The sequence below is a fragment of the Poecilia latipinna genome, unplaced genomic scaffold, assembly GCF_001443285.1.
Source record: "Poecilia latipinna isolate Pla-1442-1.1 unplaced genomic scaffold, P_latipinna-1.0 Scaffold701, whole genome shotgun sequence".
Classification (NCBI taxonomy): domain Eukaryota; kingdom Metazoa; phylum Chordata; class Actinopteri; order Cyprinodontiformes; family Poeciliidae; genus Poecilia; species Poecilia latipinna.
The window spans coordinates 78,341-86,651 of record NW_015113317.1 but is presented as its reverse complement, the minus strand read 5'-3'; the positions used below and the strand labels follow the sequence as shown (position 1 = coordinate 86,651).

The window sequence follows — 8,311 nt, the reverse complement described above, 5'->3', positions numbered from 1 at the left end:
CTAAACCAACACAGGACTTGAAACATTAGCACACAGCTAATACTGGTAGCGCCTGAAAAACTGAAACCACGAGCCAAACCAACGCAGGCCTTGAAACATTAGCACACAGCTAATACTGGTAGCGCCTGAAAAACTGAAAACACGAGCTAAACCAACACAGGACTTGAAACATTAGCACACAGCTAATACTGGTAGCGCCTGAAAAACTGAAAACACGAGCTAAACCAACACAGGACTTGACAGTTCGATTGTGAAGGCCGACACAGACAACAACTGACGTTAGACGACGTTAGTTGAGGATCACAAACAGGTGGGACTAAATACACTGGGAGGGTAATCACAGGAACGAGACACAGCTGGGATCTATCAAGACAGGGAGGACAGGACATCACAGAGACTCACAGGGAACAGGATCACAATAAACACAGAAAAAAAAACAAAAATAAACAGAAAACTACAGATCACAACAATCAGTTTCCTTTTGTTTTTCCCGCCTCTCTTTCTTTCTACCAAACACTGGATGATAAAAAGTTTCAATCTGCTGCATTTGCCTCAGCAAACCCCTTTTTTGAAACATAATTTTGTTTACAGTGACTTCAGTGTCCATTTTATTTGTTGTTTCAGTTGTTTTGTTAATTTACATTGGATATTTAAAATGTCTTCCAGAGTTAAATGTTTGCTAGAAATGAAAGCGTATTGATCTTTGAGGGGAGATTACCTTTTAAATTATTTCAAAATTGTCTCAAAATAACAATATTATTGTTTATTGCAAAAACTCCTGGGATAATTTGTGACAAGCCGGCATGCACAGTCCATATGTAAAAGCCATAACACAGAGTTATCAAACTCATTTTCATTCTGGGCCACATCAAGATTAAGAAGCCATTTGTGGCAAAATGTGTCGCTAAAACTACTTGTTAAAAGACTGTTAAAATATTAATAAATAGCTGTTTCTGCATTTGATGACAGCTTCTTGAAATTAAATGAAATTTAACATATTTTCACCTATATCTAATTTGGAACAACACAGATAAAACTGTTCATTTGACTGATAAAATCATATTTAAAACCTCAACTCTTATCTTAACGATTTTATCTTTACAGTTTCGAGGGCCACATAAAATCTTCTGGCGGGCCAAATCTGGCCCGCGGGCCTTGAGTTTGACACATGTGCCTTAACAGTTTGTTCTACAACTATTAGTGAACAGGCACAAACAAAAGCAACAGAGCCAGGTATTTTTACTCCTGCTTAATCCAGCTCTGGGATCTTCATGGAAAATCTTTGTTTGCAAACTTTCTGCTTTTAAGAACATTAATTCTTGATACCAGCTTAACCAGAGTTTGCACGACTGCTCTGTTAAACAGCAAACAAAAAGAATCACATTATTTTCTAATTGTCTCGTATTCATAAACCAAACTCAAAGGAATGACCCTTACTGGGAATGCTTGGCTCGGCTTCACATGCACACATCCGGGTTTTATGGCAGAACGATGCCAGTCTTCCTGCTGCTGAGCTGAGGAATAAAATGCTCTGCTGCTAATGATGAAAGTCCAGAAAGAGAAGACATATTAACTTTCAGGCTTATTTTACTTCATATGACCAACTAATCTTTCTGCAGCTTGCTTTATCTGTACTTATGTCTCAGCTCTAACAATAATGTTCGCTGTAACACCAAAAGCTGCGTTTTCTTGAGCACACAAAAAACTCAAAGACTGTAATTTGATATAAGAAATATTAGGGCTTTATGAAACCCACCAACACTTCAGCTATAGCAGACGCAGTGACTTCCCTATGGGGAAAATAGGAAAATATACATTTTTAACAGCAGAGCTTGTTATTTCACTGACATATGGTGGAACACCCAGCTAGAAAACAACAGGAAAACATTATCTCTCCAAGAACTTCCCAATAAAAATGTTACAGGAGATGGAAGCTCAGCAACACAAAACCAAACTATTTATTTGAGGAAACATGTAAACACTTGGACGGTCATACAGATTAAATTCTTACTGACTCTAAGATATTCTGAGAAGTGGGACATGGCATAAATGTGCAGCTTTGTTTGATTTTATTTTATTTACTTATTTATCTCAAACAGGTTTTTAAAAAACAAGAAAACAAGCTTTATACTTTTAATATTGGAGCAAGACTCAGAGAAACTCCTGTTGGTTTATAAATTGTGGATTATTTAACAACCCAGAACAAGAATCAAATATAGAGAACCAACATTTAGCTTTTTTTGTTGTTATCCTTACTTTTTGTTTTGTTTGTATTTTCTTCTAATTCATGAAAATCAGTTTGAACTGCCTTGTTGCTGAAAATGTGCTATATAAATAAAACTACCTTACTTTAAGTGTGTCTCCTGACTTGATGCAGGATAAGAGCAAAGGGAAATGTTTATCTGAGTTTCCTCAGCTCAATTCCTCATCCCTAAATACAAGTTTAATCTTTGTAGAGAACAAAAGGACAACAGGAATGAAAAGATTTCACTGCTAAACCTTTTTCATTGTCCCTTCAGCACATTAACTTTTACTGCTTATGTGTTTTCCTTCTCAAGTGTGTGTGGAATGCCGTCACTTCGCCGGCTGACTTCGACCTGAACCGTCCTATGAATAGACCCGACCAGGGAACCATAAATAGGCCTGGCAGCACAAAGCCAGGATGATACTCTTGTCCTGCAAGCTAAAGCCAATCAGGTTTACAATGTAGCTGGCAGACAAATCAAATGATGACTCTTCCATTTCCAGAGCCCCCCTAAAAGTGACGGCCTTGTTCTGAATGCTGATTCATTTCCACCAAGAGACTAAATACCTCACACCAGGGAGGAAATGACCATCCAGGGAAGACCTGCCTCATACAAACCCTGCTGAGAAAAGATAGAGATGTTTGTTTTAAACTTGTGATTCATTATTCCTAATAACTTCCCATGTGAGAAACTGAGATGTCTTGTGACTCAGTCCATGCTCTTCTAAATAAGGCCCTGAGCTCCTCTGTGATATTCAGCTTTGTGTTCAGCACTCACCGTCTTTATTTTAGCCCTGACACACAGATTGCAGAGAAGTAGTAAATTAATGAAGTGATTCTCTGTTTTTAGGATGATGCAGAGGAGAAAAAGAGAGAAGCAAAACTCCTGCTGCTGTGTTCGTGCTGTTGGGAAATTTAAACTAAACATTGGGTCAAAAAGTAAGAGCCTCAGAAGAACTCGCAGTGCCGTTGTGAGCTGATCAGACCTCACATGGCTGCTAGCGCCAGGCGTGTTGGTCTGAGTATTTCAGAAACTGCTGATCTCCTGGGATTTTCACTCATAATCATCTCTCGGTTTTATAGGCAGAGGTCCAAATGAGAGAAAATACCCAGAAAGCTGCAGTTGTGTAGACGGAAAACGCCTTGTTGATGTCATGGGAGAATGGGCAGGGCGGTTGGAGACGACAGAAAAGCAACAGCAGCTTAAATACATCTGTCCAACGCATGTAATTAAGATGAAAAAATATTTATTACCTCCATTTTATGGCACAACATTCATATCACCACAAACTCAAATGTTGCTCTTGAAAAACATTCCCATTTACGACACCAATAACTTAAAGAAATGGGATTTATATCACTAAACTGCTCAGTCCTCCTGCATTTGACTATATTTTGGATTTTACTGATGCTATAGTGAAACAATTAGTGGAGAAAATGCCAAAAATACAATTTTTTACTACTGTCACTTTTAAATTTTATTTGGCATCATCAATTGAAATTTATCAAGACAATGATACACCAAAATTCTTACCATGATATTAAGTTTTTCACGATACATGATAAACGATACAATAAATGTCCACCACTGTTTTGAATGCAATCTTAAAGCCATTTTTTGAAAACAAACTCATTCTTTAAAGTCATTCTTTAAAGTCATTCTTTAACATAACCTGAAATGGAATATTTCAATCCAAAGGTTTTTTAGACGCTAGAAGAAATACTCAAACCAGGGTCAAAAGTTTGTTGCTGTGGAGAAACAATCTGTAAAAAACAATCACAGCTATGATTCATCTGATCAACTTTCACAATTGCTCCATTTATGTAGGAACTCCACCTTTCCCTTTCGACTTCAGCGTTTTTCCCTGTTGGCTAATAATATAAACCTCTAGTTGTTTGAGTCCAGTTCAGGGATGAAGGAGGATGATTGTTTGTATGCGAATGTTGTAATTGAAAGTTTTATCTTTAAAACCCAACCAACCAATTATCATGCAGTGGGGGATTTTCAATATTTAGAGCAGACTGTGTTTTATTGTTATATCTAGGTTTAGAGTGATGGGAACTCTCCTTTTATCAGTCAGCGTGAAAAAGTATTTGCTCAACTGGCAGATTATTTCACTTATTGGTGGGAAAATGTTGTGAAACAACCTGCCAGTGGACGGAGTACCTTTTCACCAATATTAAAGAATTATTTACTCAAAATTAAACTTTTCAGCAAAATATAGGAGTTGTTTTATGTAAATAATTTCAGAATATTGATTAAAAAGTATTAGTTCCACTGGAAAACTACTTCACTTATTGCACAACTGGCAGCCAGGGACTGCGCCGTTACTTAGCAACCACAGCCAGGCCCAGCCCGTCACCTAGCAACCAAATTCTAGATTATTTCACTTTTCTTTTCCATGTTAAAGGTGAAATAATCTGCCAGTGGAACTAGTACTTTCTTTTTTATCAATAATAAAGAATGACAAGCTCCTATATCTTGCTGAAAAGTTATTTGTAAGTTAGTTTTGTCTTATTTCGAGTGCGCTGAGAAACTAGATCAAAAACACTTGGTAAGATTTTGTGGTGTTTGAGCTCTTATCACATCGTGCCGCTGAGGGAAAATAACAGCTAAAGTTTTATCTGCTCAGTTCTTTATGCCTTACATTTTCTCCCTACCTCCTCCACTCTTTCGTCACTCCTCCGGGGGGAACCTCGATAAAAACCTCCCTCCTCATGTGAGAGTTGGGTCTGGTTTCCATTAGCGAACTGGCACAGACCTGTGTGTGCATTCTGTCTAGGTACAGAAGCTCTTAAGTCAGAAACTTCCCCTTTTACAAGACAAGCCCCCCCGTCCCTCAGCCCATCCCTCTCCACATAATCTATAGGGAGCAACAACCCACAGCTACCCCCCCACCGGACCACCCCTGCATCCAGGGGACACGGATGGCCCGGAACATTTGAGTCTCCTGCAACGCTTGTGCGAGTCAACACGCATGTTTCCATGAGTAAGAAGCGGACTTGGACTCCCGGAGGAGCTGCCGTCATGGGCGCGACCAGCTTTTTTTCAACAGATCCACCTCGGCTCATCAGGGTCTGGCTGAACCGCAGCCACTAAGGACTTTGATTACTCTTGGAAGAAATACTTTGTGCTCTTTGTAACACCCCATGTGAACAATAATGACGTCTTCCTGGAAGGAAGGGTCGGAAAGAAAAATATTGGATAAGGACCATAAAATCATCTGGATTTGGCAATAAATAAATGGACTTTATGAACGGTCCAAGTTGGTAGTTTTAAAATGAACTTGGCAGCTCCTGCTTTCTTTTCACATGCACGATTGGCAACATACGGCCTACAGTACAAAAATCACAAAACCAAAGCATTACTTCTCAGTCTAGAAAATCTCTAAATAGATACAAATATTGGTTTATGACCAGTTCATATTTTGCTGTTGGCAGTTATTTTCGGTTAAAAAAAAAAACAGTGCTATTTGGTTTTACACTGCAAAAACACAAAATAGTAAATTTTTAGAAAGTTATGGGAGCTTTTTTAAAGTAAATAATCCTTTATGTTGATTTTATCACACTAAGTGATCAAATGTAGCAGTGAAACTAGTACTTTTTATGAATGTTAGGGAATTATTGACTTAAAAAAAGCTCATATATCTTGCTGAAAAGTTACTTGTAAATAAGTTTTGTCTTATTTTAAGTGTTCTAGGATATTTGCCCAATAAATTAGACGAAAAATACTTAGTAAGATTTTGCAGTGAAGCAACTAATGACATTAACTTTGACCAGAATTATAAAGTCCTTTGGTTTGATCAGAGGTCATTGTCTTATTTCATAGATTCAACAGAAATAGGGAGTAACATTAAAGTGAATTAATGAATTAAAATATGCATGACATCTAAGCATTTTTATGACCCATTTAATGAAGAGTAAAATTCACAAGGAAAATAAGTTGATATGCATTTATTAAGGTTAAAGATGTAAATTGTTTGTTTATGAGTATGAAATGGAAACGGTTTGTTTAAATACACATTTATTCTTTCTAGTAACAATTTTTTTTTCTTTTCATTAATTGCCAACGTCTTCAAACCAGAAAAAAACAATGATATTTATAAATACAACTGTGCTTTGTAGGTTTGAATGAAAAAATAGGCATGGGGGTTTCTTTTTGGGTATGACACGGTAATAGATGCAAACAAAATGTAAAATTCTGGATACAAAAGGCTGGAAATAATCCAGAGCCAAATTCTGCGGCCAGGAAACGTTGAGGTTCATCTGGAATGGCGCCTGCCTTGTGCCAGCTGCTCTGTAAACATATGGAGCTCCAAAGATCCATCCACTGTTTACAAACTGTGCCCTCAATTTTAGAACGCATGTATACAGTTATGCAATTTGTGTACACAGTTAGGTTTGAAAATTATGCATGAATTTGTCTGCTTGCCATCAAAAAGAAAGATCTTTGCAATCCTGTTTGGACAAATTGGTATGGCTGACAGTTTTGCTGGCAGTTTACTGATCTTTGGCAAGAGCATACAAATTTGGGGGCTTTACAAAACAGCAGACATAAACTGACAAGTTTTTCAAGTGAGAATGTGAATTTCCACTACATTTTCTGGCCTGGTTTTATTTCTGAATAGAAACAAATATTTGAGAAAACCCTTCCTATGATGTGTTTATCATTAAGCTAGCTAAACTAGCAAGCAGGACTTAACCAGGGTGTGTCCAAATTCAGGGGCTGCTTCCTTCAAAGGTCGTGTTTGAAGGTCAGTTGACTCCAAAGGTTCCTCAAAATGCGACTCACCAGTTTCATCAGCTCTCACCTTCGGTTTTAGCGGTCGATGAATCTACCCGGTCAACACAGGTTAGGTTAAGCTGTAGAGAAAGAGTAGATTAATATTCTTTTAAATCACACTTGTATAAATTAAGTCAGAAAAACAGCAAAGCCCTGCGTAAGCTGATTCAAACACCACCCATAGAAATCTGTATTTTTTTGTATACATGTTCATATTTTTATACCTATACTCGATGGTGTTTTTTCCTACGCTGAACTCTTTTTTTATTCTGTTGTTTTTCATGTCTGGAGCTCTTATTTTGTCCTTACTGCCATAAGAGCTTAAGTTTCCCTTTTGTTGGACGAATAAAGGATTATCTTATCTTAATAATGGTAACAAAGCCAGGATTTTAGTGTTCAACCTCAAAGCTTATTGTGTTTCATAGAAAGCTTTAGCGCTTTGTAGGTCTTGAAGCTACTTTGTAGTTGTTCTGTTGTTTTGTAACCAATCTTTTGGCTTTGAAAAGCCGTTTTTTGAATCTTTTGTATCTTGGGTCACTTTGTGCCCTTCATGTGTAGATTTATACGTGCTCTGACTCTAGACAATTCACTCATAGTTTACCGTAATTAAATGTCTCAGATAAATAATAAGTAGCATATGGATTATGTAGAGTGATCAAGGCTCCTAATGTGTCATGTTTAGTAAGATTTAAGAGGCCAAAATGGGGATAAACCATCAGAAAGTAGTATAAATCATACAGATGGTTAGTTTGAAACATTTTTATTGGTTAAAATACAAGACAAAAAACTGATTTGCAGTGGTTTATTCAGCCTATATAAGTAAAATATTTGTTGGTTTATCTGTTCAAACAGAAGAAGGAGGAACAGACATGAGCTGCTCACCAGTTAGCAATGTAAGCTGGAGGCAGAAACACGAAGCGCCTCAGAAAACGTGCGTTGAAACAGAAGGACACGTCTTTTATGGGAACATTCGGTTCTCATGCATCACTAATATGCATTCTGGCTCATGTAAAATTAAAGATGAAGCTCCTACTGTGCATTTAACAACACATCCCATAATCCAACATGCTTCCTCAGACCTGTGTAACTTATATAGTAAAAGGCTAATTGTGAAGCTTTGTAGCGAGTTTTCTGCTGAAGTTGTTGAATCTGCCTGGCTCCCGAATCCCTCAGGTTGAAATAGACATGACTTCATCGTGCCCGTGTTGTACGCTCCCCTGCTTACCGCTGTAATTGCTTCCATATCGCTCAGCTGTGGCACAGGCCGAGCTGATGAAGCTGGT

The 8,311-nt window shown here is 37.6% G+C and overlaps 1 long non-coding RNA gene across 1 annotated transcript in view; it reads left to right on the top strand.

Annotated features, from left to right (window-relative positions):
• The window catches only part of LOC106955068 (uncharacterized), a 9,214-nt gene extending 4,838 nt beyond the window's left edge, over nucleotides 1-4,376 (top strand). The window contains exons 2-3 of the long non-coding RNA XR_001426496.1: nucleotides 2,559-2,697; nucleotides 2,802-4,376. This is a non-coding gene — a long non-coding RNA (uncharacterized LOC106955068). The remainder of the gene's footprint in view (nucleotides 1-2,558; nucleotides 2,698-2,801) is intronic.
• Nucleotides 4,377-8,311: the final 3,935 nt, after the last annotated feature.